This window comes from Zonotrichia leucophrys, chromosome 1 (assembly GCF_028769735.1).
Source record: "Zonotrichia leucophrys gambelii isolate GWCS_2022_RI chromosome 1, RI_Zleu_2.0, whole genome shotgun sequence".
Classification (NCBI taxonomy): Eukaryota; Metazoa; Chordata; class Aves; order Passeriformes; family Passerellidae; genus Zonotrichia; species Zonotrichia leucophrys.
In genome coordinates, this window is record NC_088169.1 from 30,719,918 (window position 1) to 30,736,561 (window position 16,644).

The 16,644-nt window shown below is 44.8% G+C and overlaps 1 long non-coding RNA gene across 3 annotated transcripts in view; it reads left to right on the plus strand.

Moving 5' to 3' along the window:
- Nucleotides 1–16,644, plus strand: part of LOC135446584 (uncharacterized) — a 29,221-nt gene that overhangs the window by 5,961 nt on the left and 6,616 nt on the right. Inside the window, exons 1-4 of one of the 3 annotated variants that reach the window (XR_010439840.1) lie at nucleotides 6,503–6,716; nucleotides 7,216–7,513; nucleotides 7,784–7,877; nucleotides 9,008–9,209. This is a non-coding gene — a long non-coding RNA (uncharacterized LOC135446584). Of the gene's footprint in view, nucleotides 1–6,502; nucleotides 6,717–7,215; nucleotides 7,514–7,783; nucleotides 7,878–9,007; nucleotides 9,210–16,644 lie in introns of those variants that run through there. The other 2 variants (XR_010439841.1, XR_010439843.1) reach the window with 2 other exon arrangements.

Consider the following 16,644-nt stretch of genomic DNA (forward strand, 5'->3'; position numbering starts at 1 on the left):
TTGCATGCTTGGGCTAATTGAGAAGATCCCATGTATATTTTTGTACACTGCCCATGCTCTGGGGTTTTAACATGCTCTCTGTTTCTGGATCTGCTATCTGTCACACAAAGCATGCAATTACTGAGTGTGACTGGCTGTCACAGGCTATCTCTGCTTGTAGCTAAGCTGGCTTGTAGCTATCTTCCCATGACCCAAGTGTGACACTTATTTCACCTCTTATACAAGCCCTGAGCCATATCTGTAGCAGCTGTGAGCAAACTCTTTTCCTCCACATCTGAGTCAGAACTCCTCAGGGAGTATTGTCTCTCCTCACATTTGTCTCGATGCGCTTTATCTCACAAAAGGGCACCTGGGGATGCTCACCCAGAGTTTCTGGGATCTGTCTTCAGGAGAGAGACAACCTGCTTTATGCCACATTTGTGTCCTGGAATAAGAAAAGCTGCTTTGCCAACATGATGGTGGCTGTGGCCATGCAAGCATTTACAGGCAGTGCTTGTGCAAGGATCTCCCAGGCCTTCCCCACAAAGCACATGGGGATCCTATGCTTTTCCTCCTGCTCTTTGGCTCCTGTCACTGCGTCGTCCTTACAAGAGCCATGTCATCAAACAGATAATTATTGGAAATAACACCTGTTTTCAGATTTTATTTTGTTTTTTATCCAGCTCTGTTGTGTCCACAGTGTGGTGAAAGCAGAAAGGCAGTGAGTGTGGAGGTAGTTGTGTTGTTCTTTCAGAGCCCTTCAGCTTATATAAACAGAGTTCAAGTTGAGTCTGCAAGCCTGCCAGGCTCGTGAGCAGATCAGTGGGGATCACTTTTCAAGAACTTGGGCCTTGTTTTGGCATCACCCTGAACATAGTCTTGATGTGCCATATAATGAGTCAGAAATGCCATGACGACGTGATACAAATCACTGAACGTTTATGAACTTATTCTGTCAATTCAAATGTGTTCAAAAAATTCTGAGGGAATCATTTTGTCACAGAACATCTAACAGAGAAGATACTGAAGTCAGCTTAAACTTGATAAAAAAGGCGTAAAGCTAGCACAGAAATATTTCTCTATACTTGGGCTAACTGAGTGGAAAGATGATGTTATGTGTCTGCATCTGATGCAGAGCAAGCTGATCCAAAAAAAGCTCACATATCTGGTAATAACCAACCTTTAACATGGCCTGAGCTGGTAGAGAAGTCATTGTGTCCCCAGAATGAAGCTAATGCACTTCCACAAACAGTGGGCTTCTGCAAGAAGTCTGTGACAGCATAAATTCCTGCAGTGCCCCTGGTCTGAGTACAGCCGTCTTTAATTCTGAAAATGTATCCCCATGTTGAACTTCATGCCTTGTGCAAGCTCCCTGTGAATTCATACACCTTTGAGAATTGTGACTTCGTGAGGTAAATTATACAAGTTGAAATTAAAGTGTAGCGCATGTATTTTAAACAAACATTAAAGCTACTGAAGTCTGCCCTTTGAAAGCTTTCTTCTTCAGTTTCCAAGTCACTTTTATTTGAATCTTGAAGGGATTTTCATTTTGTGTTATATTTTACAATGAGTAGAGTTGTGTTTGGAAAGTAACTTTAAAATGAAGAGTGAATTAGCACGAAAATGCAAAAGAAAGGGGGAAAAAAGCTGAGGTGAGAATTAACTATCCTTTCAAATGAAAAATTAAAACCCCAGTGCTGTTAAAGGAAATTTAGAACCACGTAAGAATTTCCACAATTAATACACAGGCTTAATTGGTTTAAGTTTCCCTTTCATTTTATACAGCATGAGGTCCACAGAGGCCATAATTTCAGGGAACTCTGGCTTTGTCAGTGAAGCTAACTTAAAATGTTCCCTCTGCTCTCTTCCCTGGTGCCCTGTACCTGGTTTCACACCTCTCCATGGGCAATTACTATTGCCAGAACAAGGATTTTCCAGGCTAAGCCTATATCATCTGAAAAATAACATTCCCCAGAAAGAGTGAATCAGTTCTGATGCCTGGCAGTGACACCACCAAGAAGGCAATGACAGCAAAGAGGCACAAGTGAAATGGTGAAATGGCATTGGCAACTTCCCAAGTTACCTCCAACAACAAAGCCAAGATCTCATGAGGCTGCTGCTGACAGGTCAATAAAAATACCAAAGAAAGGTCCAAGGGAAGGGACAAAGCCTCTAGGCTGATATCACCTTAGGGGGTATAATTTGGGAAAAAAAGACACCCACTGGTCATACTCAATGGCTGAAATGGAGAGGGCTGCTGATTGACACAAGGTAATCCTCCAGGTGTTGTTTCTTAAACAAAATGTTGTCATCAAAATACATAAAATGTTGAATGTTATGGGGCATTGCTGGGTGTTGATAGATGGCAAAGCATTTTAGATACAGTTTGGCTTTCAGAGGCATTTTCTGTCTATTTCTAGATCTTGCTAATTTAACAGGGGGCTCTTCTGTATGATACATTTATCCTCTGTGATCCAATTTTAAGTAAGCCAAATATCAGGGCTGCTGTGACACAGCAGTTTGGTAAAGTTCCTTGGTGCAACTCTTAATAAAGAACTCCTAATCAATGTAATAACTTTTGAAATGTGAACATTTTAGGAGTCCTTTGGTCATAACAGAAACACTGAATATAGAAGGTCTACAGAGAGCTGCTATCTCCAGATAAAACACGTGGGCTTCACCTGTCCATTTGAAGAAGTGAGCACCTCCAGGGTGAACCTTCAGGTTCCTCTCATCATGAAACAAAGATTGAAGTGGCACAGAGGAATGGGGTCTTAGCAGTCGTGGCTTGTTTGGAGGCTGAAGCCTGTGCTGGAGACGTCTCACGCTGGTGTGATGAATCCCTTGTAGCCAGGCAATGCTTTTTCATGCAATGCCAGTTTTTAAGATTTTCAATGCAGTCGTGCATGCTTTGGAAACTATTTACCCATTTAAGTAGCAAAGTGAAGTCAAGGGGACAGATATTTAACTGCTGTAAATTAGGGTAGCTCTTCTGAAACTGCCTGGAAGCTCTGATGACCAACTTCTCCCATTTAAGGCTGCTGTTTTTACTATACACAGTCATCATCAGAAACAAGGATGTTGTTCGGCTGTGGTGAATAAATGATTTGGCTCAATTAGCCAAGAAATGGAAAAAGCAGGGAAATTTATATGAAGAAAAGAAAAACAGCACATGATTTCTCAACACTACTTTGAAAACTTTTTCTGTTGCTTTGATCATTTTGTTCTCTCCTCTCACAAGCCCATCCTGGAGCTGTTATTTGAACTAGGTGTAAATACATAGGAGAAATGATGAGATGAAGGCATACACCATAGGAGGAGGTCCCAGTGCAGGAGACAGCCCAAGTACTAAAGGTGGTAAGGTGGCATGCAAATGTGCACTTCTGAATAAGGGCGTTCCCCCAGATCAGATCCTGAGTACTTGGCAAGAAGTTTTGTAGAGTTCCCCAGAACACTGCCAGATGTACTCAAGCCCTGCCTGATCAAGCCCTTGATTTCCTTCAGGAAAGAAAAGCTGTCTGTACACGGATGTTGGGATCTGAAGGTCAGCTCACTGAGGACGAATGTAAGTTCACCAAAATAGTTTTCTCTTGCACATGAATTTTGACAAGACTGAGGGTGAAAACCTCTGGAGCTGGACCGTTCTTGACCTACATGGAATCACAGCACTGCAAGAAGAGGTGGAGATCATGCATCTCCACTGAGATGGACACTTGTGCAGCAGAGAAAAAAAGGTCCTGTCTTGCTGTTCACTGGGCTGAGCTGGATGAAAAAAAATGTATTTTCATACTATTGAAAAGGCAGTACAAAATGAGCGAAGTTAATGAGTTTTAAATAAGGGCCGCTAACCTTAGCACCAGGTATTTCAAGCATTTTGTTATCGTTAGTCACTTTCCTCTCACCACCAAAATAACATAAGACAGAAACATTTTATGACTTTTTTGATGATGAAATTTTACACTGCCAAGGTGTAAAATTATATTTAAATATCAACCTTTTCCCTGCATCCTACAACAGTTTCCAGCATGTTTGCATACTGCATTTTACAGGACAGCAGCTAATATCTACACTTAATAACACTTAAATCTTATATAGTTGTCTGACATCTCTAAGCACTTCAGAAAAAAAACCCCACATATTATTGTCTTTATCAAAGTTCTGAGAAATTTCACAAGTTCTTTTATATCAGGAATTTAGATTGGGATTTGAAGTACTTAATTTGAGATGAACTATTTTCATTCACACTTTGCGTGTTATTTTTCTTGGCAGTTGACTTTATTTACTCTTTCTCAATCCTTTCTTTTTCTACAATGTTAACATTCCAAAATGATGCAGCTCTCTAGAAGTTGTGGCTTCCCTTGAGAAATCCTGGGGCTAAGCATCTTGCCCAAAGATCACTTCCCTGATGCAATCTGGAGCTATACTGCCTTTTCCCAGAGCCCTTGGTGCAGCATTAGGGTCAAGCTCCTAGACTGGCTGGCTGAGGCACTGAGGACCACACTGCACCCCAGCACCACCACAGCATGTCAATGCAGTCTGGCTTCCTATAGTGCATGGAGGCATCATGCTGCACAGCCAAACCACCTCTGCCAAGTCTGATCAGTCTTCTGTCTAGATGCTGTCCAGATGTGTGCCAGACAGTGCAAAAAGAGAAAACAGTTTTATGCTGTGCTGCCTCATCATATTTCAAAAGAAAAAACAAGACAGGTTGTGTCTTCTTGCAATGCCCTTCGAGCCTTTGACCCAGCTTAGGGCCTGTCACTGCCAAGGACACACATTACCTCCTTGATGCTTGTCATTGCAGGCCAAGGATAGTTTATGACTAAGAAAGTTCAATCAACATTGTGATGAGGTGAAGATCTGCCCTGGAAGATCCTATTGATGGATGTATGCAAAGAAATCTGCAAAAACTGCAAAGAATGATCCAAGACATTGCCAAGCCATCTTGTCCACAGCCTTCTTCTGTCCATCCCAGAAACAATAGCATGGACTGATCAAGTAAACAGTTCTCTAGACTGCCCTGGACTCCAAGGAGCCCAGCTACACAAGGAATCTGTAGGGTTGGGTTTACAGCCCTTGACTTTGGTCCAGTGTATTAGTTGGAGTCCCATTACTCAAAGTGCTCTTGACCTGCACCCCTAAAGTACTCAGTCTTGGAATAAGACAATAGAATTCCATCCAGCCCCTAGATCACTTGTATGAACCTTTAATCTGCAGTGCTCTGGGGTTTGCCTGTCTTTATCAGTTGTCTGTTTGTTTAGTCCTCTTTGTAGGCAAGAGACATTCATCAAATTTGACTGCATTTTATGGTGTGTAAAAATTTACTCTAGGCAACAATAGACTTCTGCACAAGTATCAGAGGTGGGACTCATCCTAAATGTTGTAAGATATCTACAGTATAGAAGTCCAATCTTGACCTCTTCACTCCTCAGTGTACGCACAGTAGTCAGCAAAGAAAGAAGGGCAGCTCTTGGCCATGTTTCATCTCATGTGAAATAGGTCACATGAGTCACTCTCTAGAAATGACTGTTTCTCTGTGTTGACTGCAAAGGGAGTCTGGCTACACTACTCAGACATAAATGGTGACACTGCAAATGTCCAGAGTTAGATGGGATGAATCCCCTTGTCTGGAATTAGTACCTTTTGTGGAAAGACCTTTTTTCTCATCTACTCCCCATATCAGCTGTGCATTTGACTGCTGGTCAGGTGTCTCTGAGTATCTGCTGCAGAAGAGCTAATTTGTTCCTTCACCCAGGAATGCCAAACAACACTTCATCAAGATGGTTAAGGATAAGGATAGTGGGATTGACTACAAGACATGAGAATCAGCAAATAGGATCACAGAACAGTTAAGGCTGGGAGGAAGGTGCCTCAGAGAATTGTCTAGTCTGACACCTAGTCAGAGCAGAGTCAGCTAGTGCAGGTTGCTCAGGAGTGGGTACAGTCAGATTTTGACTGTTTCCAAGGATGGAGACTCCACAGCCTGTCTGGGTGCTCACCCTTTTAGTAGAGAAGTGGAGGAGGGGCAAGGGGCAGTTAATGTTGAAATTGTATTTCTTGTATTTCCATTTCTGCCAATTGCCTCTTGTCCTTTAACTGGATACCACTTAGAGTCTGGCTTCATCTTCTTTAGTCACCCCACTGAGTATTCATGCACAAGGGTCAGATCCTGTTGTCATTCTATTGCAAAGGTTCCATATTGCTGTGTCCTTAGTGCAAGAGGTTCCTACCTCCTTGATGTTTCTCATAGGCAGCGCCTCAGAACACTGCCTCTTCCTTCTTCTCACAACAGCCAACCAATTCCCTTCTCAACCAGCCACCCCACTCTTTTATAGCACTCTTGTTCTCATTGCTTACAGCTGTGACCTGTTAAAGTCAGGCCTGTTCCTAATCACTAGTAATTGGCTCAGCTGCAACTCCTTGGGGTAAGATTACTTGCTATACTACCTTTATTTCCTTATATTCTATCCCCCTACAAGATCCCCCTGAGCTTTTTCTTTTCCAGGCTGAACAATCCCAGCTCTCTAAACATCTCATAATTTCATCATCTTCATAGTCCTTCGCTGACTTGCTGCAGCAAGTTCCAGTCTGTGTTGTACTGGGGAGCTGAGAACTGGGCCCAGAACCTCTCACGTGTCTGTCTACCAGTGCTGAACTGAATGGGAATAATCACCTCCCTCGACCTGCTGGTGACCCTCCTCCTAATGCAGCCCAGGGCCTGCTGGCATCATCTTGAGGTATTGCAATAGACAGGGGCAGAGGGCAGCTGCCAACATGACTGTAATTCACTGCCCAGGAATGCCAGAAGCCTGTCTTCCAGTTAAAGAGCAGCAGCCCGAAGCCAAGTGCAGGATGTTAGGGATGATGCTTCACAGGGAAACTGTCTGGGAGGGCAGGTAGGAAGTTTGTGGGGAGAGCCACTATTCCAGCACTATTCCTTCTGTTGCTAGTGAAAGAAGAGCTGTATAATATCATGGAATCATTTAGGATGGAAAAGATCCATCACTGTGGGTGATGGGTTGGTGGTAGGGATGCAGCAGCTGCTCTCCATACAAAAGAATTTTTGCCCTGTTGCTGGCAGATGGGGTAAAAATAAAAAAAAAAAAAAGGAGGGAGGTTAAGTGTGAAGTGAGGAGAAAGGAGTGACCAGACATGAGCAAGTATATCCAGGATCTCCAAGAGTGAAGCCTCTGACATTTATGCAGATGAAATTGCATGTGGTCTTTCTTGCTCCAGAGCCACATTTCCTCAAGTCTTTGCCATGAGTGAAGGTGAATGGAGTGTCCTTTTGAACATTCTTCTAAGGATCCTGTTGGAGCTACTTGTATTGGAAGGAGCCACCACTACCCTAGCCTGGACTGTGAAAAATGCAGATTTGCCATGCTGATCTGAAGGATGTTCTCCACTCTGGCTCTGGAGTTGTATTGCATTGTACACAGTACTAGGGAACCTTCAGCCTCTCTTAAAGATCTGTAAGACAGATAAAAATGGAACTCTTATTCTTGTGGAGATCCTCAGGGAACAAGTGCAGAAGGTAAAGGATCAACAGCCCTAGCAGACCATTATTTCTCTTTTCTGAAACACATTCCTTTGCCCTAGAAGTGGGTCACAGTGCATAAGGGACCAAGCTTCCATTATCTAAAGCACAGGATTATCCAAACAAATATAGCACACAAGTAATTTTTTTGATAGTTTGGTACAACAGTCACAAGCAAAACTTGTCAGAAAAGCTGGGTTTGTTACATTATGACTTCCAACAGGTTATCTAAGCTCTCCTTGGGCCTTTGTTTCTCATCTCTTCCAGAAAGGCACTGTGATAAAGAACATGTGGCTGGTGAGTGGTGCTGGCAGATGGACGGGGCTGCTGCTCTGCAGTGATCAAACACCTTCCCAGCAAGGTAGGCCCATTTCTCCTCCCTCACAGCCCAGCTGGTCTTGGGGCAAAACACTAACAGGACACAGCTCTGCGTTTCCATCCAGTTGGAATGGTGATGTGGCTGTGGGGAGGACCCAGAGAGCACCAAAGCTGGCACCAAGATGGAGCCTGGGCAGGGAAGAGCAGGGTGGTGGCAGTTCTCTGGCAGAGGCCTGCACACCCTTGCAGGAGTGACCCTGCAAAACACCATCTCCATTCTTCTGCACACGGGCTATTTGCCAGTGTGTCCTCTTAGCTGTGGGGGGACATTTGTAAAAGCTTTAGCCACCTGAATGGGTCATGGAAGAATGTTGCCAGGGATTTTTCTTTTTCCTGGTTTTCCTAGTCCACTGAAAAATTACTCATGTATTGGTGGAGATAACAAGAAGTGCTCACTGAAATAAAAATTGCTAGCATTCAGCAGGGTGGCACCCCTGCTCAGTGCATGCTGTAAAATTCCAGCAGGCAAGGAATGCCACTTGGCTCTTGTTCAGGAGCTGGCAGGAAACAACCCCCACTATGCTGTGATTCAACACCAAGGCAAAAAAAACCCTGAAATCTCTTTCTCTGTAACAAGGAGCATGGATGATCACAGCTAGGTTAATAAAGCTATGCTGCCCTGTCACATCTGGAGACCCAGGCTGGGGGCTGAAAAATCCAATTAGCTCCAACTGGCCTTAGTGTAGTGGCCCTAAATCAGTCCCTAGAGAGCTGTTGCTCCACAGAACTGCATCCCGCAGTGATTGACTACGTGCTCTGCAGCGTTTGCCACAGATGGCAGCCACCAGCAGCAGAGAGGGTGCCCATTAGCAGAGGCAGAACTCAGCTAAAAGTGCCTCCCCCGGCCTCAGAAAGGTGGTAATGGCATACAGCAGAGGTATTTCCTTGCCGATGCCCCTCCCATGCAAAAGAGGTTGCTGGTCTAAATTAAAAAGAAAAAAAAAAAAAAAAAACAAAAAAAAAAAAAAAAAAAAAAAAAAAAAAAAAAAAAAAAAGGAAGAGAGAAAAAATGAAAGAAGCAGGCAGTACAAAATATTATTCCCCCCCCCTTATTTTTACCTCACTGTAAGCCACCCAGGCAAAGTGAGAACTTACAACCCTCCCTTATTCCAGGTGCTAAAGGCTGCTGTGTGGAAAAAAAAAAAAAATCCAAAAAACCACCGTGAGAGCCTGGCTGCGTTCTCTGTTAGCAGGTGTTGGAAGCCTGCAGGGATCTGCAGGTTAATTAATACTGACTTACCAGGGTTGGGGAGCTTATTAGCCTCCACCCTAAAAACGAGGAAGACAGGAGGAGCCCTCTGGGGGAAGGCAGGTAATGTTTGTGGGGAGGGAGGCTGAGGCAGAGCCAACACTGGGGAAGAGGCTTTAGGTGGGGCTTATGAATTAGGTTTTTATCCCTTTTCTCTCAATAAAAGCAAAGTTGAGAATAAGTGTATTTTTGCACTTTAAAACAAGCCTCTAATTTGTCAATGGCTGGCAGGCGCTCTGGTAGCTGCCGTGCAGAAGCCAGATGAAACTTCCCCACTCTGTACCCCCAAAGAGCTGGATGAACGCTTTGGTGTTGCTCACCTTTGCTGTCTCTGACCCGAAATGAGGAATTTTTACGGCACATGAGGGTGTGGGGGGACACATCTGACTTGCTGTCAGGGTCTGTGAGACCACATGCTTGACTAGCCAGCGTTGCTTGCTCACCTGCCTGCATGTCATAGTTTAGCATTGCTTTCCAGTCAAATCCAAAATGTCAGGGAAAGCACTGCTGGCCAGAGCCCTGCTGACTGTGGATAAGAGAAGGTGGAATGGGAACAACACAGGAGGTGGATGGGCCAAGTATTTGGCATAGCTACAGCTCCCAGCATCTCTGCAGTTGTTTGTAGCTCAAACAACCGGCTGATGGCACCCACTTGCACCTTCTTGCTCAACGATGTCTCTACCTCCTCTTTCCCCCTCCTCCTTGCCTTTGAGGTGTTGACACCCTGACAAACTCAGCCCTGGCCTCTCCAGGGAGCAGGACGAGGTTTTCCAGGCAGTGCTGGGCCGTGCATCCCGCCTTCCCTGCTCCTCCCGGCTCCTGCCCGCAGCAACCTCTCACACGGCCCCAGGGGTCTGGGGCAGCTCCGGGTGGGAGGCGGGTGGGAGATGTCCCTCCACCGCCTCACGGGGTGTTTGCCAAACCGCAGGTCCGATGCCCAGATAGGTATCAGTGAGGCAGGGGGACACGGAGCCCCCCGGAATGGGAGTGAGCAAGAATGGGCAGAAAACACAGCGGTGTGGTATGGAGGGAAGTGAGGAATGGGGAGTAATCCATGACTTCAGGGCACCTCTGAGAAAGAGGTTAGGGGGGGTGAGAGACATAAAACTGATGCCTCTGGATCACCCTTGTCATCTGCTGGGCATGTGAAAGCCCTTTTCTCCTCCAGTATGTCTCATCCATGGTGAGTTCTCAAAGCTAACCTGTGTCAAAATAAGCCCCTGATGTTGCTAACAATTGCCTTTGAAAAAGTTTGAAAGAGAAGAACAATACACATTTTTATTTGGGGCGGCGGCGGGGCTGGTGTTCTGGGGAGTTCTACTAGGCTCCAGGCTATCCCCAGTCCCAATTCTCAAGAGAAAAACTTTGTGTTTCATTTCACGTGAGAAATAAGAATGAGCTCGTTCCCATTTCAGAGGGTTTGCTGGGATGCCCCTTTCCCTCCTCCAGCATCTGCAACCAAGATCTAAACATCCCAGAAGCGCTGAGGGTGGTGCGCACCGCCCAAGGATAATTCCCAAATTCCTGCCCCCACACACGCACATCCCACTGAAAGCTGTTGCCTGCGGAGGTTCAATCCCGGGCCACCTAGTGGCACTTCATAGAAATCGGTGCTACAGGCAGCTTCGGGATGTGAAGTCCCCGAAAAAGGCAGGAGATTGAGAAGTTGTTTCGGTTGCCCCGAAAGCGCTTTTTGGGACTGGCGGTGCCATCCTTTGGGGCGCGGAGCAAACGCTGGGAATCTCAGCAGGAGGAGCAGGGGTGCAAAGCCATGGAGCCCCCTGTCCCAAACCCTGGCCTGCCTTGGGTACTCTGCTCCGGGCTGAAAGCACTCCTGCTGCAGGATGAACAGAATCGTGCATCGTGCCTTGGGTGAACAGAAAACCCTCTCTCCTGTGTAAGGATGTACAGGGAACGTGCGGGGACCTTCGTGGGGCTCTGAGCCAAGGACTGGGGCGGGGGAAAAGGTTTTAGGGAAGGGGGAGCATGCCTGGTGCCCTATCCCTGCGGGCACTGCTGGGGGGAAGTGGAAGTCAGTGAAAAGGAAGTCCAGGCAGCCCCAGGGTATTTCCTAGAGTCTTAAAGTGCTGTGGAATGGACATCGGAGTCTGGAAGTAGCCAGCTTGCATTAGTAAGTTCTGAAACATGTGAAGCAAAATTAAATTAATCATTCTGACTGCTATTCTTTGCATCATGTCATCATGCTTGACTAGTTCTTTTTTTCTTCCTCTTTCTTGAGAGGGAAACCCAAACCTGCAAAAATCATAATTCATTCCCCCTAAAATCAGCAGGCCCCCCCAAAAGGCAGATCTTTAAATTTCTTTTGTGTTTAACATTCTGTAGCTAGGAAGCTTTAAACACTGCAAATACTTGTTTTGCACGAGAAGATGCTAAGAATCTCACAAAGTCATTGTTTGCCAGAGCTACAAGTTAATAAGAACAACAAATGTCAGAGGTTTACAGTAAAATCATGGATATTCACGGTGTGAATACAGGTAACTTTTGAATTAGTTTCAGTCTTTTGAATTCATTTCAGTCTTCTCAAAGCTAAAGTTTTCTTTTTTCTTTTCTTTCCTTTGTGTGTTTCATTTTTATTGTCTCTGCAGAACATAACCCAAAATATCAAAAAGCCAACCAAGAATCTGGTTTTAAGGGCAAAATAAATAATATGTAGAGGCAAGGGTATGGCAAGAATGCAATGGTTGGACATATCAATCATTTCTATGGCAACAGAGGAGGATATAACAATGCTGTAGAACTGAGCAGAGGAGACTGGGCAAAAAGAGATCATTATTTTACACTACCAATATTTTCATTTACTTAGAGAGATAGAATCACAGAATGCAGAAAATCATATGGGAACTATCCCAAATTATTATTTATAATTATACATTAACAGTTTACAGAAGTAAAAAATATATTGTATACAATGAGTGTGTCCCTGTTCTTCCAGGGAGTGTTTGTAAATCCATATGACTATAAACAAAGGATGTGTTTTGTGAGAGTGCATGTAATACTCTTGGAGTGTGTGACTGCATGTACAGACACAGTGACTGAATTTTAAATATCCACAGAGCATTTGCCTTTCTATACCTTTCAGATGAAAATCATAATTTTTAACACAAAGACTGATAATTTTGATATTTTTCTCATAAATGTATTTATTTCTTCTCCTTTTAGTCACCATGGGTGGGATTTAGCTTGCCTAAATTATAGTGCCTGAATGTGAGATACAGCTTAAACTCCAGTGGTAGACAAGGAAGACCAAGCCCATACAGCTGGTTGAGCCTAGCAAGCTACTTTCTTCCTGAGGCTGGTCCCAGCATTTGGTCAGCCAAATTGGTCTCCAGACCCCATTAACTATATGGTCTTACGATCCTTCCTGCCTGTACCAAGAGCTTAGACACCTTGCTCTCAGGCAGACACTTGGGCTTTGGACACCTGGGGTGCAGTCCAGCTGCCTGCCCATTGATGTCTGACACCTTTTCAGACTCCCCTGGCCTGTTGTGAAGTCCCTGGGGGCTGGTGCCAGACCTGTGTGAGACTGGTGGAGCATCAGCTCCCCACCGAGCGAGATAAGCAGCACCAAATGGCATTAGAGCTGAGGTGATTGGATCAAACCCTTCAGAGGTAGCAGCAGGCAAGGAGTCTGGTGTGAAGTCAAGGTGGAGAGTCCAGGGAGCGAGTTTGGAACAGCAGGGATGGGGCAGAGGGCACAGGGACAACTACAGCATAGCTGGGGCCAGGGCTGGGCACCAGGGCCTGAGCTCACACACAGCCCCTGCCACGGGGGCACAGGGTACCTGTCTGGGGGTCCTGTGGGAGGCCAGCCAGGGCAACTACTCTAACACCCTAAAGTCAGGCTGAGATGAATCTGCACTTTGGATGTTCACAATGAAGAATGGATTTGAGCCTGTCACCCACACTTCCTTTTCAGTAGCTGAGAAGAAACAGGAAGTTGTAAAATCTATTCTGATGATCTGCTATCAAAAGAAAGAAAACACCTATAACTAACTCCCTGAAAACACCTATCTCTCCTCTGACCACAGAGGGAATCTCAGTGCAGATGGGACTGCTGTAAAATGGGTCAGAAGCACCCTACTAGATGTACCTCCAAGATCCAGAATGAGCACAGATTGGAGTGCTTATGTCATCAGAGATGAGATAAAATGTACACGGATGTAGCCCCACAATGTGGAGCCTTCCTATCCATTCACAGGCATTATCTCTATCATGATATTGGAGGTAATATCAACATTAGTTGTTTAGATTAAACACTGATGATGTCACAAAAATATTTGTTGGCTGAGCCCTTAAAGGTTATTCTGATTCCTGTCTGGAGGACAGAGAAAGTACATACTACCCCTCACAGCTGTTCCCCGTGGGTCTATCCTTGCTGTTGATTCTCTTTAGCCGTCTCTGCATGGCAAGAACATGTTGAAATATTATTATCTTTAATTTTAGAGCAGGGTCAGGCATGGAGCAAATACCAATTCGCACACAAAACCGAGATGTGTATTAGGGATGATAAGCAGTAGGCTGACAGCTTTGTTCTTCAGCTCTTCCTCTGCAGGAGAGCACAGACCTCCTCCCATTGCCCAGACGGTTTCCACACCTGACCTTGTAAGAAGGCAATACAGCCCCATATTCCTTTTCTCAAATAGGCAGTAATTAGTCTTGCACACAGTGGTAACTTTCATTATTCTGACATCTCCCTAACAGAAGTGGAAACAAAAACACGAGCTTCCAGAAGGTTGTATCTTCTCTTGGAGAAAGCCAGACACAACTGTTTTGAATTAAGGTACAAAACAGCCTCCCACACAAGGCCAGGGAGATGGTGCTGGAAGTCTTTGCACACCTACGTAAAAACACATACTATAATACAGTGTAGATCATAGAATAACTCAGTTTGGAAAGGACCTGTCTGGATGCCTTCCATCCATCTGGGCCACCCGTTCACTGGAATGTGGCTCTCTCAGAACATGTTGCTCAGGGCCTTGGATGGCTGTGTTATCAGCATCTCTAAGGACAGGGGTTCCCAAATAAGAATCAACCCCCCCACCCCCCAATGAGGTTTGGTTTTCTTTTTATCTGATTGGGATTGCTTTTGTTGCAACCTCTGCCAACTGCCTCTTGATTTGATCTTGACCTTCATTGTAGCTTCTCACAGTATCCTTGGAGCCAAACTGCTGAAACAAATGAGCAGAGTGCATGGTGGGTGGAAAGCTGGCTGCATTGCTGAGCCTAAACACTTGTGGTCAGAGGCACAAAGTTCCACGGGCAGCTGGCTGCTCGTGGCCTCCCTCAGAGGTCAGTGCTGGGGCCCTTACTGCTTAACATCTTTGTAATGAGCATTGCTCTCCCCTTGTTCACAGTCTGCCACTGCAGCACAGAGGGCAGGCAGGGTGGGCAGGCAGGACTTGTCCTTGCTAAGCCCATGCTGGCTGTTCCCAGTTACCTGTCTGTTCCTCATGTGGCCAGTCACAGCTTCCAGATCTGTTTGTAATCTTTCCAGGTTAGGCCAACCAGCCTGCAGTTCCTTGGATACTTTCTCACACTTCAGAGGTGACATTTGCAAGGCCTCCTTGGAGGCCTTCTCCAGTGACCACAGCCTTCCAAAGATGGCAGGGAGCCAGAGCTGTCTCTCTCAGCACCCTCGGATGCATCCTGAGTCCCACGGACTTCTGTCCTGCCTGTCTGCAGGCCACGTACATTTTACAGTATCAAAGCACAGCCACCTATAATTTGATGTTCCATAGCCAGTGCCAGGAAGTGCAATCTTTTAGCTGTGTTTTTCTAGAGAACTATTCATGTGTTTGTAGTTTTGGCTGGGAGATTAAACAGGAAACCTTTCTGGTCTCCATACCACTGCCTCGCAACTGAAAGTGGCACTGTCTGCAGAGAGATACAAATCAAGCTTTTCTTTCCTAAAAGACTTGCAAACACCATCCACCCCACCTTTAGAAACTCTTAAAGGAAGTCCTTAAAGGAAACTTTAAATCTTTCCTCATAAATGTCTCCAAAACCAACACAACACTCCCTGGAGAATCAGGAACTGGAAAGCAGGTCTGAAAGCTTTGCTGTTCTTTTCTTCCTTCACACTTTCTGCTACTGTAAATAACATACTTGTTGTACTGAATCCTGCTTCTTCCTCAGCAGCACAGGGTAGGATGTCTGCTGGCCAAAGTGGCTGCAGGGTGCTGAATGGATCCCTTCAGAGCTGACCTATGGAAGCAGCTTTCCTACCTTTCTTCAGAAGGCAGACTTCTAAAACAGGCCAGATGTTTCTCACAGGTGCTGTTAGTTGAGATGGATTCTGCCTGGAATGCATGTTAAAAAGTGGCACAGGTCTCCAGAAGTGTTTCTGGCCCCTAGACCAGCCCTCCAACTAAACTCTGAGTCACCAGACAGAGCCTGCTAGAAATATTATATCTTTGGATATCATTAAACCAATCTGGAGGGAAGCAAAATTCTAATTCTTTCCTGAAAGCACCAAGCCATCAGTGCTAAAACCAAGATGTTAGCCTGACTACCTCAGATGATTTTGAAGACAATGCTGATTTCTTAGAAGCTGCAAATTTGCAAAAAGGTTTTGTGTGAAAATACGTTTTTTGTGCTAGCTATGTCCTTATGCCAACTGTCAGAACATTTCACTGTACACTAGAAGTTCTCTCTTTCACTGGCTTGCATATCACCATATTTAGTTAGAAAATAAATGCAAAAACTGTGGGTGCCTATATCTCCATAGGTTCAGCATGGGAGAGAAGACAGTAAGGAATCCAACCCCTTGCTCCCAAGAAACATGTTGAGAAGTTGAATGCAGGGATTAGCCTAGATACTCCCTGCAACATTGATTGCATCAACGTCATGTTTGCATAGTTACTCCCAGTCCCAAAACAAACAGTAAGGAAATAGTGAATCAGACCACAGAGGTTTCCAGAAACCTGAGCAGACAGACTGACTGAGGTGCTTGTGCAATGAATAAAAGACTGTCACTTCTCTCCAGCCAAACTCACTCTGGAGTCATTTACTCAGTGTTGCATGAAGCACCTGCAGTTTCAACACCGGGACTTTTATTATTCTGCTCTGGGCTTGAAGTTAAAAAAATATTCTCTCATCTGAACAGTACATTCAAGGTGGGTTTTTGCTTCAGGACAGAGAATTCCACGATTAACTGAAACCTGTGCTTTCTCAGCTGAGCCATGTCTGCATTCTATTTCATTATAGGTTAAACTCTGTAATCTTGAATTTGGGTTGTCTGTTAGAAATAAATAGGAATTCCTCAGAGAAGGTATTGATAAAAGATGCAGGTCTAGAACCAGCTATACTAGACAGTGAAGTGTTTATTGAATTACAAGTATTATTGAATAATTATTATTGAATAACACGTATTTTGAGGTAAATTAAAATTGCTTTAAATCATAATAAGCAAAAAGATAAAAAGATATGTGTAAATATTAAAGCCAGAAACATAAGTATTTTTCATTTAATGAAATTGCCT